Raw genomic sequence first — 21,006 nt, forward strand, 5'->3', positions numbered from 1 at the left:
TAGGTGTCCTGCAGATGTTTTAAAACATTTTGCCAGCTGGAAATCTGACCATAGAGTGAATTCATAAGCTAGGACAGAATATTCTTGACAGAGAGTAGCATTCCAGTGAGGCATGGTCATTACAAGAGGGTACAATCAAGAGTCTGATACGTCCCCTCATAGGGATCCTGTAGCAGTTCCAAAGCCCAGATCCTTGAAAGCTGTGATAAAGTGAGAATATGAAGTAATCCAGAGGGTCAAAGCACGTTTTCTCAATCCCTTCACTCCAGGGCTGTGAAATACCTAGCATAGAAGTGCGATCTGGGACTCAGTGGTTAAAAAAAGGCCAGAGTGGAGAAGGGAGCTGGGCCCAGGCAACTCTCAGTCATGAGACAGGCAGTCGGTAACAAGGAGAAAGACCCCAAAGGTGCTGTTGTTTCGTGATATTACAAACTGGAGTCTTCTGGGAGGAGTCTGTTTATATTTTTACTGGACTCAAAAAGATACTACAGCTTCATTTTGGCAAGAAACAAGAAATAAATGGGCTTTATTTAAACCGCAGCTGCAGTGCACATGTGTACAGATTAATGAACCATGCTCCACAGCTACACTTTTGCCAGAAATGCAGAAATAGCAAAATACAATTAAATCTCCATCCACACACAAATCAGCATTGTCAGATCTTTATTGGTCAATCACCGGTTCAAGACCTAATAGCACTTGGTCTTAGAGATACATGAATGTCCCTGCATCTACCTCTATGATAACACCTTACATTTGAAAAGAGCTGTACTGTTTATATAGCACTTAACGGGGTGATTGTAAAATCATATTCATAGTTCAAGTTTCATTAAAACTTTCCTGATCCCTTCAACCTAATTACCTTTCATGGAGCTTTTGAAACATGGTATTATGTAGTTACCTGCTTATTTCTTTGTGAGGATCTTTTATTTCTCTTTTGGAACAAAAAATGGAGGTTTGAGTAGATAGATGAACAGACTGAAGGATGGATGGATGGATGGATGGGTAAGTGGATAGATGGATGGGATAGATGGAGAGAAGAGATAGTTCTATAGAAAGGTAGGACAGGTAGTATAATATCACGGTTAAATATTTGGACTCCCTGAGTGGAGGGGTCATGAGTAAAATTTAGCAAAATATTTTTCAGTTTAGTGTTCTCTTCTCACACAACACATTTTCTGGAAAGTCTCAAATTCATGACTTCTGTCACCTACTTCCAGACCATCTATGTGCATCACCAACTCACCATCTGACTTTCAATGTCCCAGAAACTACATATCTACAAACTATTCATTATCCCTCCCCACTCTACCAATGCAACAAAAACTCCTTCTCCCATCAGCCTATTCTGATTTATAGAACCATCATCTAGACAGGAACTCGAGTCAGAAATTTGGTGTCATCCTAGCCTTCTTCATCTCCTTCTCACACAATGTGGTTTCCTATTCTACCTCTTTAACATTTTCTCCTTCATATCCACCCCCTCTGCTCTACCCCAGTGGTCCAGACTTGGTTCATGACCTTATCCTTTTTCACTGGAATTAATGCCATCATCTCCAAAGTAGACTCTCTATCTCTAGTTTTATTCATTCCCTCATATGTACAAACCATCCCAACTACTGAAATTATCTTTCTACGACACAAATAAAATCATTTTACTCTTCTGCACATTGTTCAGGCCCTAATTCCTGGATATGCCATAGCCACTCAAGTGATCGCTATCCTACATTCTCAGATTTAATAACATCATAAAAATAGCCTGAGCTGAGCTTCATTCAACATGCAGTAAGTTTCTGCAAAAGGAGATGAGAAGGAAAAGTGAAAGTTAAATTAGGCATCTGATGGATTATCAAGAAGTTGTTATGAACAGCTTTGTCACCTTACTGAGCTGCAAAGAATTCATTACTTTCTCATAATGATGCATTTAAGAAAATGCAATGTTTATGAAGCAGACATAGCGTACACTGTGATGGGCTGATGTATGAAAGTCAAAGTTAAGGTGTTAATCCAGTTCACAGTTTAAGGAGAATATCACTTGCTGATGCAAAGACATTTGTTTATGTATCTTTCTTCTTCCCTACTGGACTGTTGGAAGGGGTCTTTATTTATCCCTGCATTCATATTGCCATCATGGTGTGACAGGCATTCTAATAATGATGCTCAGTGAATAGAAAAGTCAGGCCATATTTCTCTCATGTTGTGGCATCATGCACAAACCATCCAATTGAACCCAAACATGGTGGCTAGTCAGTACAGATTTTGATAATGAGATCAGAAAGATCTTGTTTGCAATTGGAGCCCACACAGTCCTGATGACCATTTGACAGCCAAAAACTTCAGAGACAACTGTGCTAAGATGCTTCATAAATGGATCATGTCATACTAATATAAGCAGTTGGTGCTCTTAAATGAAGAGAAATTGTTTGAATTACAGTGATTGCCTCATTCCTGCAAATTCCCTCAGCAGCAACACAATCTGTTCACCCAAAAGGGGCTTTTGAAAAGCATCCCACATTGCAAGGCAATGCTTGATATGATGAATAAATTCACTCGGAAACATCTGTTAAGGTACAGCTTCTACAAGGCGGAAATGATTTCTTTAACAGTAGTGAATTACACAAAAGTACTTCTCTGTTATCCAAATATTGTCTGACACTTGAAAACCTCATGGTCTCCTCGTAGAATGTCAGGGAAAGGGAAAAGACCAGGGTTAACACTGGCTAAGTGCCAGATAATGGTGTTCAGAGCCATTACTTCATTCATGCTTAACTGCATTATTTCATTTAATCCTCATGATCACTAATAATTTCTTGAATGCGCAGTTCTCTAACTTGCCTCTGTCATTTGGCATACCTTTTTCATCTTCTTCTTCTAGCAAAATGTGGCTGGTCTTTGAAGACACAAATCAGGTGTCATCTCTTGCAGGAGCCCATCTCCAGCTCCCTCCAAGCACCTTGTCTCTCTGTTCCTTCTACACCCTGTGCAGACCTCGGGTTCAATAACATCATGAAAAAACAGCCTGAGCTGGGCCTCGTTCAAGATCTGAATAAGGAGATGAAAAAGAAAAGTGCATTTTTCTAAATCTTGTTTGTTTCTATTAGTAGACTAGGGGATCCTTGCAGATGGGGTCAATATATCACTGACAACTAAAACAGGAATTCTTCCTGAATTTGGGCTTGAAAATGTTTGTTTGGTGAACGTACATACCCACTCTGCGTGTTCCTAGCCAGAAAGCACTTGTCCCCTTTCAGAGAATTTGCATGCTATGATGTTTAATTTTATGTGTCAGTTTGACTGGGCTATGGGATGCCTAGACATTTGACCAACCATTATTCTGGGTGTTTTCAAATGAAATTAACATTTGAATTGATAGACTGAGTAAAGCAAATTGCCCTTCCTAATGTAGGTGGGCCTCATCCAATTGGTTGAAGGCCTAAATAGAACAAAAAGGCTGAATAAGATGAAACACCTCCTGCCTGACTGCCTTCCAGCTGGGACATGATTTTTTTCCCTGCTTTCAGACTTGAACGGAAACATTGGCATTTCCTGGGTCTTAAGCCCACTGGCCTTCAGACTAGAGCTCCACCAACAGCTCTCCTGGGTCTCTGGCTTGCTGACTACAAATCTTGGGACTTTTCAAGCTCCACAATTGCATGAGCCAATCAATACCTGTGACAAATTCATCTATCCATCTATCTGGCTATCTATTTACCTATCTACTATCCATGCATCCATTCATCCATCCTATTGGTCCTGTTTCTCTGGTGGACCCTGATATAGAAGTCTTTTTATTAGCATGCATTCTATAAGAATACCCTCAATTTTTTCTCAAAATTATAGATTATGAATTAGGATCATTGACTAAAAAGTTCTTCCCCAAATCTCTGGCAAATATTGTACAAGAAGTTTTATATAGAGAATGTCAAACAACTGGCTATCCTGGAAACATGTTCACTTCAGTGTTCATTCTCTCCATGACCCAGGCATTTGGATTCATATTACTAAGGCACTAGCATGTTACTCTAACAGGAGAAAGGAATCTTTCTCTCTATTCTCCAGCACATCTGAAGAGTTTTAAAAAATATTATATTTTAGAATGCTACCTTCCTGGTCTGTCAAGGAAGCATTATATATAGATTTATAAACTGCCATGTAACCCAGAATTCTTAATTTTTGCAGTAAATTGTGCTTTACACTTCACAGCACTACACAATACGCAATTCCCAGTTTCACTACATCAGCATTCATGAGAAGTTAGATAACAATGTCACTACATGCGTGTTAATGAAGTTTCCAAACAAAGTAATGGCTCAGCAATTATGAATTGGGCTGCAATAAACATTCTGGTACAGATATCTTTGTTATATTGTGATTTTTGGTCTTCTGGGACCCACGAATGGACTAGCAAATTGTGGTACATGTATACCATGGAATATTATGCAGCCTTAAAGAAAAATGGAGACTTTACCTCTTTCATGCTTACATGGATGGAGCTGGAACATATTCTTCTTAGCAAAGTATCTCAAGAATGGAAGAAAAAGTATCCAATGTACTCAGCCCTGCTATGAAGCTAATTTATAGCTTTCACATGAAGGCTATAACCCAACTATAGCACAAGAATATGGGGAAAGGGCCAAGGGAGGGGGGAGGTCAGGGTGGTGGGAGGGTAATGGGTGGGGCCACACCTACAGTGTATCTTAGAATGGGTACAGGCGAAACTTACTAAATGCAGAATACAAATGTCTACATACAATAATTAAGAAAATGCCATGAAGGCTACGTTGAACAGTTTGATGAGAATATTTCAGATTATATATGAAACCAGCACATTGTACCCCTTGATTTCACAAATGTACACAGCTATGATTTAACAATAAAAAAAAGTAATGGCTCATCTTTCCTCCTTCATTTACCTGCAAGGACTTACAGAGGGCTTCCAATTCCTTGACTTTTAAGCCTGTACTCTTTTATATCCATCAGCTTGATACAGGATGGCATCTCTTGGGAGACAAGAGAATATTCATCATTAAGGATCCCCCTTCTCTTGAAATGATTTTCACCTTGACATCCAATGTAATATATTGGCTTCATTTTTCTAACATCTCTCAACATACCTTTGCTTTGTCACCTGAGCTGGATTTTGTTATCGTTCCCTCACCTATTATACGTCAACATTTGCAAGTCAAATATAATTCTTAGACCTTTTCTTTCAATAAAATTAGGTAATATATGTGTATTAATCATGATCTGGCCCCCAAAACAGAAACCATCCCAGGTATTTTGAGCAGGAAAGGATTTATCATAGGGAATTACAGGTTACACAACTCCTGGAAAGGTTGAAGGAAAGAAAGTCAAGGACATTGATCAAAAAGTACAGAAGCACAGGAATTGCCACCTATGGCCTCAGAGGTTTGCAATGAAGTGGGCAGTTTTCAGGGGTGCATCCGCAGCCCCTGTTATATGCCTCCCACCACTACTGGAAGATAATAGCCTTCCAAATGATGCTGTCATTACCAGAATGAAACTGCAACCCTAATGACAGGCATCTGGGAGACATAGTTTCACTCTTTTAACACTTGTAGTACAGGTGAGCTCTTAGAAGGGCTGGATGCAACTTAGTATCCACAGAGGGTATTTGGTAGTGTATGTGAACAAGCTTGGTAAATCTCTAATGTGCCAAGATTGCAGAGCCAAGAGCTCACTCAGCACTGGTAATGACCAGATCCAAGCAAAAGCATTTGGCAGTAGCAATGAAGTATGAATGAGTGAGTAGAAAGAATGGGACATGGAAGAAAGAAAAGCCAATCTTAGGGTACATTACCAAAGTCACTGCTGTGCTAAATGTAAGCTCCATTCCACCAGAGAAGCAGAAAAAAATGAGTAAAGATGGAAGGTTGAAGTATTTATATATTAGCTCCCTTCCTCCACTGCGAGACTAGTTCCTGGGGGTACTTCCCTCGTATTTCTGGTCTGTGCTTATGCAAGGGCCTAGTGAGCTTCCAATGTTTCAGAAGAGACTTTGAAGCAGAATGCCGAAAGCTGTGCACTTGTGGGGGTGGGGGGAGCTTCTAAGTGCCAGCTGGGTCTAGATTTGAAAGGAACTGTCCATCTCAGCTACAGCTAAAGTCAGAAGTATAATGCAGGTATCATAGCCATTTTCCTTAAGTGATTGGGCAAGAGTTTCCCTTACCTAGAACTTCATTATTGTTTTCTGCTTGAAAGAATAGCCACCTTCACTCCCTCATCTATCATTTGTTTTCAATGCACCACAATTAAGTTTTAGACACTCAGTGAAACTGAGTTGCTGCTTGATTATTGTACTGTGATAGCCAAATCGGATGGCCACTTCAGTTCTTATGTTTGGAAGTTATCGGTACACAGGTGGCATTTACATCATGAGGCTAGATAAGACTTACTGGGGCTTTATGGACCAGACATGTGGGACAACTGCTTAAGTGAACAGAGGTAGAGGACAGCCTAGGTGGTGATCAAAGGGATCCTCTAAATGCCTGTCTGAGCCCCAGCATTTGTTCTTCCAACCTACAAAATGACCTGAGAAGCCCTTCTTTGGTGTCTTGAGTACTTTCTGTTTCTCAGAACCTCTAATTACTTTGCTTAGAAATATCTTGGGCTTTCATTAACAAATACCAGAGCAGGAATAGTTAGCATCCAACAGACCACAAGATGGTAAGATAAATGGGCCATGGATGGTGTTGAGGAAGAGGGTACTGCAAGATGTGATGAAGGACGGCCACTCATTACACACCCTTACTTCTCAATCACTGCAGGACTCGTCTGAGTACCATTCCATCTCCCACGATTCTATAAAACTGTGCATTCTTATTTTTCTCCCATTCACTTTTGTTATTCCTGCAGGGCCTTTCCTTTCCACAGGGCAAGCCAGAGCATCTAACTGTGAGTCAAAATTGGAATATTATTTGAAAATCTTGTTATCATTCCTCTGGTCCACTGCATGAGTTACAACTGCACTCAAGTTTTTTATTTCGACAGGTACTAAAAACAGTATTAACTAGGAGGCAAAAAGACATGTATTAGTACATACAGTATACTACGAATGGTGCCTAATATATCAATATTAATTGATAAGATACCGATAGTTTAGTATAAGATTTATGGAACAAAGGAACTACACATGTGGGTGCTTTTCTGGCTCGTGCCAGAGCCTTGCAGCAGCCCTCCCTGATCTTAGCTGTCCCTTGGCTGTCACAGGAAAGATAAAATCAGGAAAGAAATGAGTAATTTACATGAAACAATCTGAATTACAGAGCAGAGTTGTGTTTGGGAAGTGTGCCAGAAGAGACAAAATGGTATGCCTTTTCCTCCCACCTTTACCTGGCCACTTCTTCCCCTCTGTCAAGACCTTCATTTCTGCAAACCCAACACACCCAGGCAGTTATGCACAGCATCCTCCTCAGCAGGGCTCCTGGCTCTCAACACTACTTCCGTCCCGGGCCAAATAGCGGTTTCTTGTGCTCCTGAGCACTGGAGGCTGCTGAGCAGCATCCCTGGCCTCTACCCACTAGACGCCAATAGCACTCCCTAGTAGTGACAACTAAAAATATTCCCAGACATTATCACATGTGCCTTGAGAAGGGACTGAAGAGATCCCAGTTGAGGACCACTGGAAGGAGTCGACAAGTCAGTAAGCCCAAGAGAACCCCAGAAGATTCCACTCCATTGCACAGGGTGGAGAAAGGGCTGCATGGTTAAGTGTTGGTCGTTAGCATCCAATTTAGATCATTGTCAGATGAGGTTACAGCCCAAATCCATAACCACAATGGAACCCAGGGGCACATACTTCTCGGCATGGGGGCAAGGTAGAGCAGACCCCCTTTTTCTTTACTTAAATAGGGCCTTCAGCCAAACTCAAAATAGTCTAGCACTATACATAGGGAACCTGAGAGGAAAAAATTAGCTTTGGTGCCGTTTCTCTGCTGTGCTCACACACCTCCTTAAGCTTCCATTCTCTCAGCAATAACAAGCCCATTCCAGTCCATTGGTGACCTGCTAATGGGGTGCACTTTGCTGTTTATCTGCTTCTGTGTTGCATGGGGCCTCTTTGGGAATGCTCCCTGATTGCTCTCCAATCATTTCCCACCCCTTTCAAGAACATTAGGTATTAATTCAAGCTTGTCAAATCTTATATGATATATTCCATTCAGGAGCTAATACCTCATCAACCTTACCAGCTGTTATCCTGGAGACCTTGCATATCTGTTTGGAACAGCTAATAGAAAATGTTCTTGCTGAGCTCTTTTTTTTTCCTGCAGCTGGTAAAAGTCTCTGAATTATATGTGAAGTATACCTTACTGATTCTTTTAAAATAAATGAAAAGAATGCATTTATGATATAGTAATATAACTGCTTCTTTGTTAGCACCCTAAATAAACACAAATAAAATAACACTACAATACGTATATGAAAGTTACAAGACTTTTAAAAGACACTTTTGTGTGAAGGCTGTTGTTGCTTATTTTCAGAAAGAACATTAAACCATGGAGGCACGTCATGTTGAATATCTAATCAACATCAATTTTTTGTTTCAATGGTTTCAAGTATCAAAAACTCATCCATAGAGATACATTATTGCAAATGGAGTTAGAACTTCCATAGCTGATTTTACAAGGCAAATATTATCTTTTAAAGGCATCAGGTTGCTCCAGGTCTGTGTTAAACTCGAGTTGGGAAAATATTTAATTTCATCATTTGATCTAAACATAGGAAGACCATGGTCATGTGCAATCTGCCAGTGGGTTAAAAACCTAAGTAATTTCAAAGAAATTATGAGCATCAAAGATATTTCAGAATATTTGCAACAACTATAATCTGATATAAAAATCTCTGTGATAGCTATGGATGGCAGAATTACAAGTACTCCTTATACTATTCCTGTTGCCCGTATTCCTAATGGAAGGAAATGTTCAATTTCAGTTACATATCAATAAAAGTAAGAGTTTTTGCAATTGAAATTTAGAGGCCTCCTGAATTCTATCCATAGACACCCAGGTTAAGAGCCCCTGTTCTAATTAGAACTGACATATTCTATTGCAACATGAAGGGAAAAGCAAGACAGAGTTGGGAAACATTTGGAAGACGATGAGATTCAGATTTCCATCCAGCATCTGCTCCTTACATCTTTGAGATCATCTACTAAATTTCCCCATCATTCATTCAGCCTTGATCTCAGAGAGCCCTCTGCTTTTCTCTGAATACGGTCCTGCCTCAGGGCCTTTGCACTTGCTGATCTCCCTGCCTAGAACCAAAAGCTGCCTTAGATTTCTGCATAGCTGGTTCTGTTACCACCTGGAAATTTACAAGTGTTTTTTAGGTTTGCAATTTAGAATTTAAAATTGTTCTCTAGAATTGCAATCTGTGCTGTGAGAGTTAATTCCCGCACGCCTAGAATGGGCCTAAGTTATTCTGTTAAAATAAGAAATGCACTTGTATGGCACTGATCTCTGGCCAAGGCATGAAACCTATTGATTAATAGTACTGCCATGTAACCATGGGCACAAGTAGTTTGGGGATATTTGTACCAGCTTGTCAGAATTGTTCATTGATAACAGCGAGACTGATGATCTAGTCCTGGTCAGGGTGAGGCCCTTGGAGGTCAGTGCTACAAAGGCTGGTTACATAACAGGCATATGCATATGTCACCAGCAAAATACAAAGAAAATTCCAGGCAAAACTCCACTTTGAGTTCCCAGATTCTAAGAGATATGTGTACATGTCTACGGCTCCTAAGCAGAAAGCAGGAGTGTGTCCTGCCAGAGCCCTTACAGAAAGAGGACAAGAGATCTGCACCCTTGACCTCTCCGGATCCCTTACTGCAAAGTAGTCCTTGGTGTGACATATAGCCTTACTCTAATGCTCTTTCTCCATTGTATCCTTTTCCGGTAATAAACTCCAAATGTTTGAGCACTGCCATTTAGGGCCCTGCGAATCTTCCTTAGCAATCGAGTCTTGGTGAACTGCCTCCTGTATTGGGGCATAATCCCTACCTGCAGCTCTGCCTCCTCATCTCTGGGTTACTTGCCTCCGTGGTGCTTCTCACCATCTGACATACTACTTATTTTACTCATTTATTTTTGTCATGGTGTTACATATGTTTTTGTTTATTATTTTTTTATTGTCCTCCCACTGGGAGACTCCGTGAGAGCAGGGTTGAGGCCTTCATTTATTTTTATACTGACCCTTCTCCATTGTCGGACATCCTGCAAATATTCGATGAATAAATGACTGAATGAAAGAACAAGAATAGAAAGATCACCTGAAGTTCAAGGCTGTTTGGACCCAGCTCTGAGGCTGAAAATCAATACGCAGAAGCTGAGAAAGATGGCCAATGATAAAGAGTGTGTTCGCCTGCTCATTATGCTCAAGTCAGTTATCATAAAGGACAGAGATGTTAACTGACAGTCAGCTGCGATCGTAATTGATGCACCTAATTTACATTGACTCAAAGACCAAAAATTGATGTCCATGAAAAGCCGCAAATGGCTAAGAGCTTCTCTCTCTCTGACAGCTATTTCAGCCTCTAAAGGCAATCAGAGTCACCCAGGTATGGCATTTCTTTCAGGTTCCCTAATACTTTCAGATGGTTTGGGGTTTTTTTCCCAGGGACTTTGCTGAAGGGGTGGGAGAACAAAATGGCTGGCAGTTGGCAAGCGCCATGGGGGTCGTCAGCCAGGGACATTAGCAGTGCGAAGTTTGGAGATCTCAAAGTTTGACGGTGAGCCGCTTCAATGGACCACTGTTACACACATTTGGCATCTTACTACTGGAAACATTCATCTGTCAACGCCCCCGTCTGGACTGCTGATCTAGAAAATACAGCTTAACTTTGCTGCCCAGATGAATAATAACCGAGTCCTTCCTTGCTCTAAAGCAGTGTTTCCAAAGCTTTACCTGCACTAGAATCATCTAAGGATTTTTTTTTTTTTAATTTAAGCTCTCTCCTTCACCTCTACTCCCCACCCTGATTGGTATTATAATCATCAGGTTTGAGGTAGGGTCTGGGGAATCAGTACTTTTTGAATTTCTGTGTGTGAGTTTACAGTTTGGGAACATCTGCTAAGAATTGTATTAAAAAGGATTAGTGAATTCAAAAGCGATTAGTGATTTCAATGAGGAAATTAGATTCATTTCTTTTGAATTCTGAGGAAAAATCCCAGTTTTAAATGTCAAAGCAGTGAAATCCTTGCAGAGGAGACTGTGCAGTTTGCTCCAGGCTTGGCGAGTTTGCAGCAATCTTGTTTCTGTCTTCCACTTGCTGTTCTATTATTTCAACTTCCATAGGAAGAGGAGAGAAGACGAATGGCAAAATACACAACCCTATGTGTTTGCTCTTGAGTTGGTTAGGAAGAAGCTGCTGCCTGGTTGTTATTCATAAATTGTTAGGAAGGAAGAAAAAGACAAGAATGACCATTAATTGGCTCAAGAGTGAAACAGCCAATAACTTAAACAGCTGGGGATAGAAGAAGTAAGATCTTTCCCTCAATGTGCCACACCCCTACCCCAATACAAAGTTCTGTCCACAGATCTCTACAGCCATAATGAAAAGTTGAAATAGTAGGTAGTTGGACACAGTTTACCTAGAGTGACCAAATAAATTCTCATCAAATTAAATAGCCGCCTCCTCAGCTTGTGTTAAAGCCACAAATGTGAGGCACAGTTGAAAGGGATATCATCAAAACATCTCCCTAAACTCTCCCCACAAGCTTATATTCTTCTGAAGCAGTTGACAGTAGCCTGGCTCATTGGAGATGGTCTAACTATCCCCAGAAGGGAGTCACGCCTGGAGCCAGCTGGTATTGGCTTCTAAAAGCTGATTGTGCAGATTTGCTTCCAAATTTTACATTCGATGATGTCATGTCGGTAGCTTGAAATTGGCTATTGTAGGCATATTTACACCACAGAACATGGGAAACACTACAAATCAAATGCCTGTAATTTTTTTTCTGGGGATTTAGATGTTAAACATTTTACCAGCACACCACTATTCAAAGGCCATTGTCCAAAATGTCATTACATGGCCTCCTCTAGGCAGGTAAAGTATGTGATAAAGTGGCTTCTCTATACTGACAGCAGACAAATATGAAATATTGTCATGCTAATCACATTGGGGGAACAAGCCTCCTTACTAATTTCTGAGTCATTCTTTTTATGACTAATAAACTAATTCAGAGAAGCTCATTATTCTATGACTCCTTACTTAAAGAGGACCTTTGCTCACTCTGATATGCCTAATAAGATGGAGGTTTACAAAAAAAAAAAAAAGGCTATTTGTTTTGATGACCTCTTCCATCATGGTACAGTTGGAAGTCTTTGTCAGCCTAAAGTTTTTCTCTCCCCTAAATTATCTCTCTCCAGCCCTGACCTAGAATGGAAATCACTTGAGACACAGAAATTCACAGCCCAAGGAAAACGATCTGCCAGCTTCATTTAACAACCAATTTGGCATCACCACCACTGGTGGGATCCACGGTAGAACAGCTGCCTTCAATCCACAGGTTATTGAACTAAAGACAGAGAACTGGCTTATTCATTAATCAGAGGGGAAGGTGTCATCACCTGGCAAGGGAAAGAGAGCACACTTAAAACCTTGGAACTGAGACATTAGCATTTCCATTGGTCAAAGTCTTTCTAAATCCCTGGCGTAGTGTCTGCCCTGTGGCTGGTACTGGTGCATATGTTTGGTTTTTTCCTCTCTTCTGCTTCTAAATCCCCAAACAGCAGAGTGCATTTTTACTAAACCCAACTAGCATAGGAAGTGATTGGATCACAAGAACTTAATGAACCAAAGGGCACAACAGAGACTGTTTTCATCACTAATGTTGGTAGCTAGGGCTGTGGAGAAAATTAAAAAAAAAAAATCATTTTTCATCGCCAGCAGTTAGACATGTCCAGAACAAAACGGAGACAGCCACACTTGAAACACATTTCTTTCAATACACAGTTAATGTTGGTTCTGGAAAATGAAGGGAGGAAAATAACTAAGGTGATGCTCCAGTTAATAAAAATCTTCCAAAAAACCATTTGCACCTTGAGTGATCACTCTTAGCTTTGTCTGAGAGAATCCCTACACTATCCCTGGGTGGCAAATGACTCCAGTGACCCTTGCTATTCAAGTGTCAGTCCTTTCTATTAAGACTAGAAAAGAGTATCTGTTGTAGACTGTGTGCAGCTGGCCTTCTATTTCCATGAGTTGCTCATCTGAGGATTTAACCAACTGCAGATCAAAATTATTCAGAAAAACAATGATTAAAAATAACAATACAACAATAAAAATAGTACAGATTAAAAACAATACAGTATACAACTTTTTCCCTAGCACTTACATTGTATTAGATGTCAGAGATTATATAAAGTATAAGGGAGGATGTGCATAGGTTATATGCAAATACTATGCCATCTTATACCATGGACTTGAGCATCTATGGATTTTGGTATCCAATGTAGGGTGGTGTCTAGAACCTGAGGATACCTAGGGAGGATAGTACTCACTGACTGTGTTTCAGTTAGGTTCATGCCACCAATGGTCTTCCCAAGAGTAAAGACTGATTTGCATTTTTGCTGCTTCCACCAGGTTCTTGTCTCCTTATGACAAAGGCCATACAAAAAAACTACTGGCCTGGGAGACACATTGTACCTTAAATCCTGGAGAGAAAAGCAAATGGACCCACTTATCACCAAGTATCAGTCACGGGCACACTCTTAGTAATTGTTTGGTTCCAAAGAATAGAAACTACTCGATGGTTGAGTAAAAGATAAAGACCTCATGGGAAAGGAAGCTGTATAGGCTCCTGGTTCCAGGAAAAGAAGAATAAAGAAGATAGTTTCAGGAAGCTTAACAATACACATATAGGAAAATGTACTCTGGTGTCCCACCATTCACTTGACTCAGGTGCCCATTCTCTGAGTCTTTGTACTTTGATTCAAATTTTCCAGGGAAAGAGTGGGAGTGATCACTGGGTAAGCCTATAGATTGACTACTCTGAAAATGCTGCCCATGCCTGTCTCATCAGGTCAGTGGTTCTCAGCCTTCCTAATGCCAGAACCCTTTAATACAGTTCCTCATGTTGTGGTGACCCCCAACCATAAAATTATTTTTGTTGCTAAGTAGCAACATGAGGAACAAAAATAATTTTATGGTTGGGGGTCACCACAACATGAGGAACTATATTAATTAGCAACGAAAATAATTTTATGGTTGGGGGTCACCACAACATGAGGAACTGTATTAAAGGGTTGTGGCATTAGGAAGGCTGAGAACCACTGCTTTAGGCAGTAGGCAAAGCCTTCTAGGGTAGTTTGATGTTCTCAAGACTAAAAGTAAGGAACTCCAAGAGGTAGGACAGGAAATTGGTCACGGAAGGAAGATCCACTAGCATCTTTACTCAGTACCCCAACAAACTATAGACTAGTGTCATACTCTTTGGTTTATTGTCTAAATGAATGGTGATATGGATTTGCATACTATTAAAAATATACCTCTGTAGTAGGCTGGCTTAGGCTTATAAGAAAAAATATGTCCATATACAAAGCTAAAACAGAGAGCCATTCTGTTACGTCATCCATCCAATGAATTGATTCATTGTGAAAAAAAGATTAGTCGAGTCAAACAACTGATCTGGTGACCTAGAGCAGACCCAGACTGAGAGGAACAGAAGGATTTGACATTTGTGTGGCAAGAAAAGTTATTGTGATATTAATTGTGCTTACTTCTCACTGTGAGGTTAATACTTTGGCTTTTCATTGCTAATTCTAGATCAGAGATCAGATAAATATTTTCTGTGGAGCATCAGATAGCAAATAATTAGGTTTTTCAGGCCATCAGGTCTCTGTCATAACTACTCAACTCTGCTATGGTGCTGAAGTAGCCACAGACAATATATAAATATATGGGGTATAGCTGGAGTGCCAATAAAGTTTTACTTACAAAAACAGGCACCAAGATAGAGTTGGTCTTCTAGCCATTGTTTGCCAACCTCTGTTTCAGACCATTTCCATTCCTCCCCACTCAGATGCTCCACTTCTCTTAAATGCATGCCATCAGAGAATACAACCCCCCAACCCTCCCTGTGGTAGGCAACAAGAAATGCCTGTTTTTTCGACGTGGCTCACCATCTCTCTCTTAATCCAATCATGACAATTCAACCTTCATTCTAGCATCTCTGTCCCTTGACATCTTCACTTCCAATGATCTTTTCCACTATACCAGTTAAACTACCCCCTTTCTCCTAGAGTGTCATCTCCAATAACCAATCTAACTCTAAAACCCTAATTTCGAGTCACTCACTAACCGTCAACCTCTCTTCCTCCAATTCACTTACTCTAGTGCTCCAGATGCCAATAGTTAGGTCTCTGCCTAACCAAGGCCACTAGAACTTGTAGGCCATCAGTCCTACCAGTTTGACACTGTCCATCAACCCTACCTACCTAAGTCCTCCTCTCCCTCCTTGCAATCATACCCTTACAGACACCCCTTTACTACATTGTCCCTCTGTCCTAGTTCTCTGACCATTCCACAGCTGGACCTGAGCACTCAGTATGACTGGAGAAAAAACACAGTCATGACCACAGATCTCAAGTGGGCCCTCAGTATACCTATTACCCATAATCCCACCATGTTTCTCTAGTAAAGACAACTTTTCCACTTTTGGAAACAACTCCTTTACATTTTTTTCTATCTTCTAACCCAGTGTTTTTCAACCCTTTTATATCACAGCATACTTGAACCTATGGTTAAATTTTTGCAACATGCTTAAATTATGTTGATCAAAAACAATAATAAAACCCCATGATTGCATTAATATACACAGCTATGATTTAATATTAATAAAAAATAACAATAATAATAATAAAACACTGTGCTATAAACTTCTTTTCATAAATAATTTAATCAATGATCTTTAAATTTTTGTGGCATACCTAAGATCCTCTCATGGCACATCAGTTAAAAATCACTGTTGTGACCTCCATATTCACCTCCCCAAGCTTATTCTTCCTGTTTAATTGGGGAAATAGAAACTACCCAAGCTTGTACTTCCCTGGCCTCAGGAACATTTATGCTGCTGAGTGGAGGACTGTGGTTCCCTAGAGGCAGGTGCCTTCTGTGCTGAGCATCCATTTTCTTGGTTTCCATTTCTGAAATGTACTGAGGAGGTCATGCTAGGTTTTCCCAGAGCTGGAAGGGAGAGAGCACTAAGAGGAAATGGCTACAGGTTCTCTCTAGGTAGGCAGGACCTCAGGAATGAGGGCTCCCAGCCTCAGCCCAAGCATTATGTTACATGGATGCCTCAGATTCTCCTGCCTCCAAAGAACCACATGGGCCAAGACAACACCCATCATCAGTGACCATCTGGACCTAAGACCAGAGGGCCCTCATATGTTCTGGGCAACAAGAGGCCCTTGACATATCTGCTTAACCCTTCAATGGGATCCATATTGTGCCCAAGGTTGAATTTCCAGCCAGGCTAGTGGAGGTTTAGGCCCAATTAAATGCACTTTAGAGAACTAAAAAAAGTAGGACATTCTTCCTAGCCTATGTTGAAAAACAAAACACAGACCCACTACATTTGATTCTGTAGAGTGCAATTCAGAGAAATTTCTACCAGTAGTTTTCTGAGGTACATTCTTATTTAGGCGCAATACACAAAATGTCAATTGAATGAAAAGCGGGATGATACTATTCCCATTTTTCATGGCCAAAGCCCAACATTTACAATGTAAATATTAACACTAATAGTTAGGGCTACTTAGGCTTCCATCTGTGGTGCAACAGAGGTGTCTTCTTAAACTAATGAAGCTTAAATACCTGGACTATCACATTAAAATTCCCACACGGATCTGTAGAACCATCTGATTTCACTGAACTAAAAACAAAACCAAAACCCCCAGGATTTTCAAAAGGGCACAGAAAAAAAAAAAAAAAAAAAGGGCACAGAAATTTGGAAAATCTCCTATCTGCAGGAACAAGCAGAGAGACCTTGGGTGGGGAAGGAAGTGAGCAGAAATCAATTTCACTTGCTTTGGTCTCGCGATAGATTCTTCAAAGTTAAGGGTAGAAAATCAATCTTGCCAAATCAGTGACAATTTATACACTTGAAGGCGTTGAAAGGCCTTGGAGGGTGTATTACTTACCAGGACGTTCTTCTCCTCTTTCCCATCACACAGGTTGAACTCTTTTCCATACTAAGAGGACTGTGGCAAGGATTTTTGCCATGTTCTTCGTCAAGATGAGTCCAAGGCAGAAGCCAAACCTGACAGTGACTCCTCAGTCCTAACCCAAAGCCCTTAAAGAACAGGAAAGGAGCAGGACATAGAAAGTCTTAGGTGTGCCTATTCTTTACTCACTGGAACAAGCCTCCAGACTGTATCTAACAGAAGGCCCCTTATCCTACCCCTGATGTGTGTGTGCCTCTGGCCTGGTAGGGCTGCAGGCTGTTTGATAAGACTGGCCTCCTGTGGTCATAGGCCAAGTGTTCACATCACAATAAGTGGCAGCTGGCCACTGCCAGTGACATCACCAGGCAATCAGATAGGAATCCAGGGTATGGAAAGTGGGTCTTGAGCAGATGAGAGACCCCATTCCCCTCCGGGCTTAGCTTTCCTGGATATGGAGGAAACATCACAGGTGAATGCTGTAGGAAAGTCAGGAGAAGTAAGGAACCAGTGTTCTCTGTCCCAGGGAAGTTGGCCAGGCCAGGAGTGGATCCACAGCAAACTCAAGCATCTCTTGTGGTTTCCACAAACTTCAGTGAAGTCTCTTGTAAAACATCTGCCTAGTATGAACTGTCCTACTTAGATTTACAGAAGAGTTGTGAAAGCCAGCATAAGAGAGAACAGCACTCTCATACAACACCCCACCTCCTAGGCAGGCATGCCAGTGACCTTGTACTTAGTCCCAAACACAATGGAGTCAAACCTGAGAAGTTCCACTTCCTGGCCCCACATGGACCTTCATTCTTCACTGCCAAACTTAATGATCTAGGCTTGATGTGATTAAAGGACTCACATGGTTTCTGACAGAAGCTGTATGACCTTGGGAAACTTACATAACCTCTCTGGACCACAGTTTCCTTAGCAATAATAATGGATAATAACATCACCACCCATATCACAGAATTATTGCAAGTATTATATGAGTTTATGTTTGTGAAATTCTTGCAGTCATGCCAAGCATAGAGTAAGCATGTACATGTTTGATTAAATAAAAATAATCAGTAGTGTGTTATAATATATTGCATTCCAGACAGATCAATACATAATTGATAGTTATTAGCTATTCATAGGTATGGTGGGTAGAATTCTAAGATGCCCCAAAGATTCTAGGCCTCTTGTATATATATTTTGCTGTGTATAATAAGAACTTTTTTGCCCAAAGTTTTGAGGGAAAAATAAGGATCAGTATTATAAACGGGTAGTATGGCTTTGGAACAGAGGAGCCACTCCCAGGGCCACCACACTCTCCCACCTGAGCCTGCTGGGAACACAGTGTTCTGGTCTGGAAGGATCCAGGATCCAGTGGGAGTGGGCCGAAGTGGCCTCCACTCAGCGTCACATCAGGGGTAGTGGTGGGGCTGATGAGGCGGGCTGTGGCCGTGCGGGGCAAGGACTGAGGCCTGAAGGCCAGCCATGCATGGGGGACTGGGACCCCTGGGCAGGCGCCAGGGACCTGTCTGACTGCCTGCAGGCCAAGTGGCCTCAGAAGTTCCTGCGCTGCTGGCCACGTGCGTGGCCATCTCAGCTGTGGTCCCCAACATAGTGGGAAAGTAAGAGCTCTGGAGGGAAGGGAAGGGACAGCCTCACAAAGCGGGCAGCTGCAGGGTGGCGTGATCCGCATGTTCACCAGTGGAGCATTAGCCCTCTCCAGATGCGTCTCTCCTGGCCAAGAGCCAACCACTTTCTCTAGCAGTGTTTTCCTGAAAGTTTGTGGGAAAAAACATGGGTGCATAGTATACACAGCCATGCATTATACACAGCAAAATACATTACTTCTGCCAGTTAGTCAATAAAACACTAATCCAGGGGCTGCTAGGAAGTGGTTTTGCTGATGTAATCAAGGTCCCAAAATAGTTGACCTTAAATACAGGCTATTATCCAAGCGAGCCTGACCTAATCAAGTGAACCCTTTAGAAATAGAGATTTTTCCAGCTGGTCCCAGAACAGGAAGTGAGGGAGACGCACTTTACCTGGCCTGGAAGAAGGTAGACATCCAAACTTAGAACTTCCTATGGAGAGAGCTAGATGGCAAGGAACTGCTGGCATTCTCTAAAATGCTCAAGAGTAGTCCCCAGCTGACAGCTAGAAGGAGAGACCTCAGTCTTACAACTACAAGAAACCAGATTCTGCCAACTATCAGTGAGCTTGGAAGATGACACCCAGCCCCAGATGAAAACTGTTGCCCTAGCCAACCCAGCAGATGGTTGATTTCAGCCATCTGCACCAAAAGACAAGCTTAGGGCCTCCCAGACTGGTTCATGTGACTGGAGAAAGGGAAGTGTGATGTCCAGGCCTAAACTTGGCATAGCTTCCTGGTGTCACACCAGGACCTCTGACCTACAGACTTGGCTGAAGCTTCACTTTCTGAGATCTACCAGGAAATTAGGCATGGAGTTTAGGACCCAGGGATCAGAGCTGAGACTGACTGAAGAAAAAAGAAGGCAGAGTGTAGTATGCCAGTTAGGAGCTCTGGCTTCTGCATTAAACTCTGGCTTCACCACCCACTACTGCCTGTATGACTTTTCACAAGTTCTTTAACATCTCCGCACCCCCATCTGTAAAATGAGGATAAGAACTGTGGGGGTTTGAAGGAGGATTTATAAATCACCAATGCATAATACCTAGCTTTTAGCAAGCTCTCTTCGTTGTTTTTGATGCTGACCTGATCTTATACTGAAGCCCTAATGCTAGGCTTTCAACACATTATAAAGGCCTAATCCCTTCCCCCCAAATAGACAGCTAGGCACATCTTGGTCCCTCATTTCTGAGCCCCTAATGTCTGTTTAATGGCTAACCACTCCAGCCTGGCACAAAGTATCAGCCCATTGTCAATCAGCCCCATCCCAAGCCCAGAAAAAATACATCATTTTTCCCTCCTTTCTGCTTTCTTCTTTCACTGTAACATGAATTTGTCTAGTTATGTGCACCAACTAGGCAGCATTTCTTCTGAATAAAATCAAAGAAAATACAGTAAAATGACAATATGAGACTGGTCAGCAATAAATGTATGTTAAGTTTGAAATCTAAAAGTAGAACAAATGATCACCATTTTTAAAAGACAGGTTCACAAGGCTAAGTCTATGTCCATCATTCAATTAGGTGGGGTCTATTAAATGTCACTCAACCAGCTTTGATGACAGAATGTATGAGGGTGTGCCAGATTGGAATGACAAAGCATTCAAAGGTATATGCCACTTATAAATATAACATCTAGACTCATAAAAATAGACTCCCTATTTAAATACAATCTTCTTTCTCAGCATTGCTAAGTGAGGTACTTTGAAATTTTCCTAAATTAAGGTGAGAGATGTGGTGGTGATATTTTTCCCAATTGCAATGTGACCATCTATTATATGGATTTGCATATTGATTAACTGCCTGGAATATTTAAGAAGAAAAAATGCTCGTCGTAGGTAATACTCGGGTGGCTTTGACTGAAGAAAGATTAACATAAGCAAAGATCTGTTGCTATCTTTTTAAATTGATGTTTTCAAAAAGAAAACCAGCAAAATTCCTATAGCTCCTCACCCCTAAGTAAATGATTTTCTCACTAGAATGTCAAGTCTAGGAAGTCAAATATCTTTACCTATCTGGTTCATTGCCGCCTAGAATGATGCCTGGCATAGATACGGACACTCACTAAATATTTCCTAAATAAATTGAATTAAATAAATTAGCAAGTAGCAGTATGCTGATGTTCACTAACTGTCCAAATTCAAAGCAGTAAATGTAAAAATGATCAGATTAAAAACTAAAAAACAA

General features: G+C 41.1%; 1 long non-coding RNA gene across 1 annotated transcript in view; it reads right to left on the reverse strand.

Annotated features, from left to right (window-relative positions):
- LOC128577249 (uncharacterized) overlaps positions 1-17,433 on the reverse strand; it is a 125,029-nt gene extending 107,596 nt beyond the window's left edge. Inside the window, exons 1-2 of the long non-coding RNA XR_008377530.1 lie at positions 17,164-17,433; positions 2,854-3,042 (exon numbers count right to left, since the gene is read on the reverse strand). This is a non-coding gene — a long non-coding RNA (uncharacterized LOC128577249). The remainder of the gene's footprint in view (positions 1-2,853; positions 3,043-17,163) is intronic.
- Between the last annotated feature and the right edge of the window lie 3,573 nt (positions 17,434-21,006).

Source organism: Nycticebus coucang, chromosome X, assembly GCF_027406575.1.
Source record: "Nycticebus coucang isolate mNycCou1 chromosome X, mNycCou1.pri, whole genome shotgun sequence".
NCBI lineage: Eukaryota > Metazoa > Chordata > Mammalia > Primates > Lorisidae > Nycticebus > Nycticebus coucang.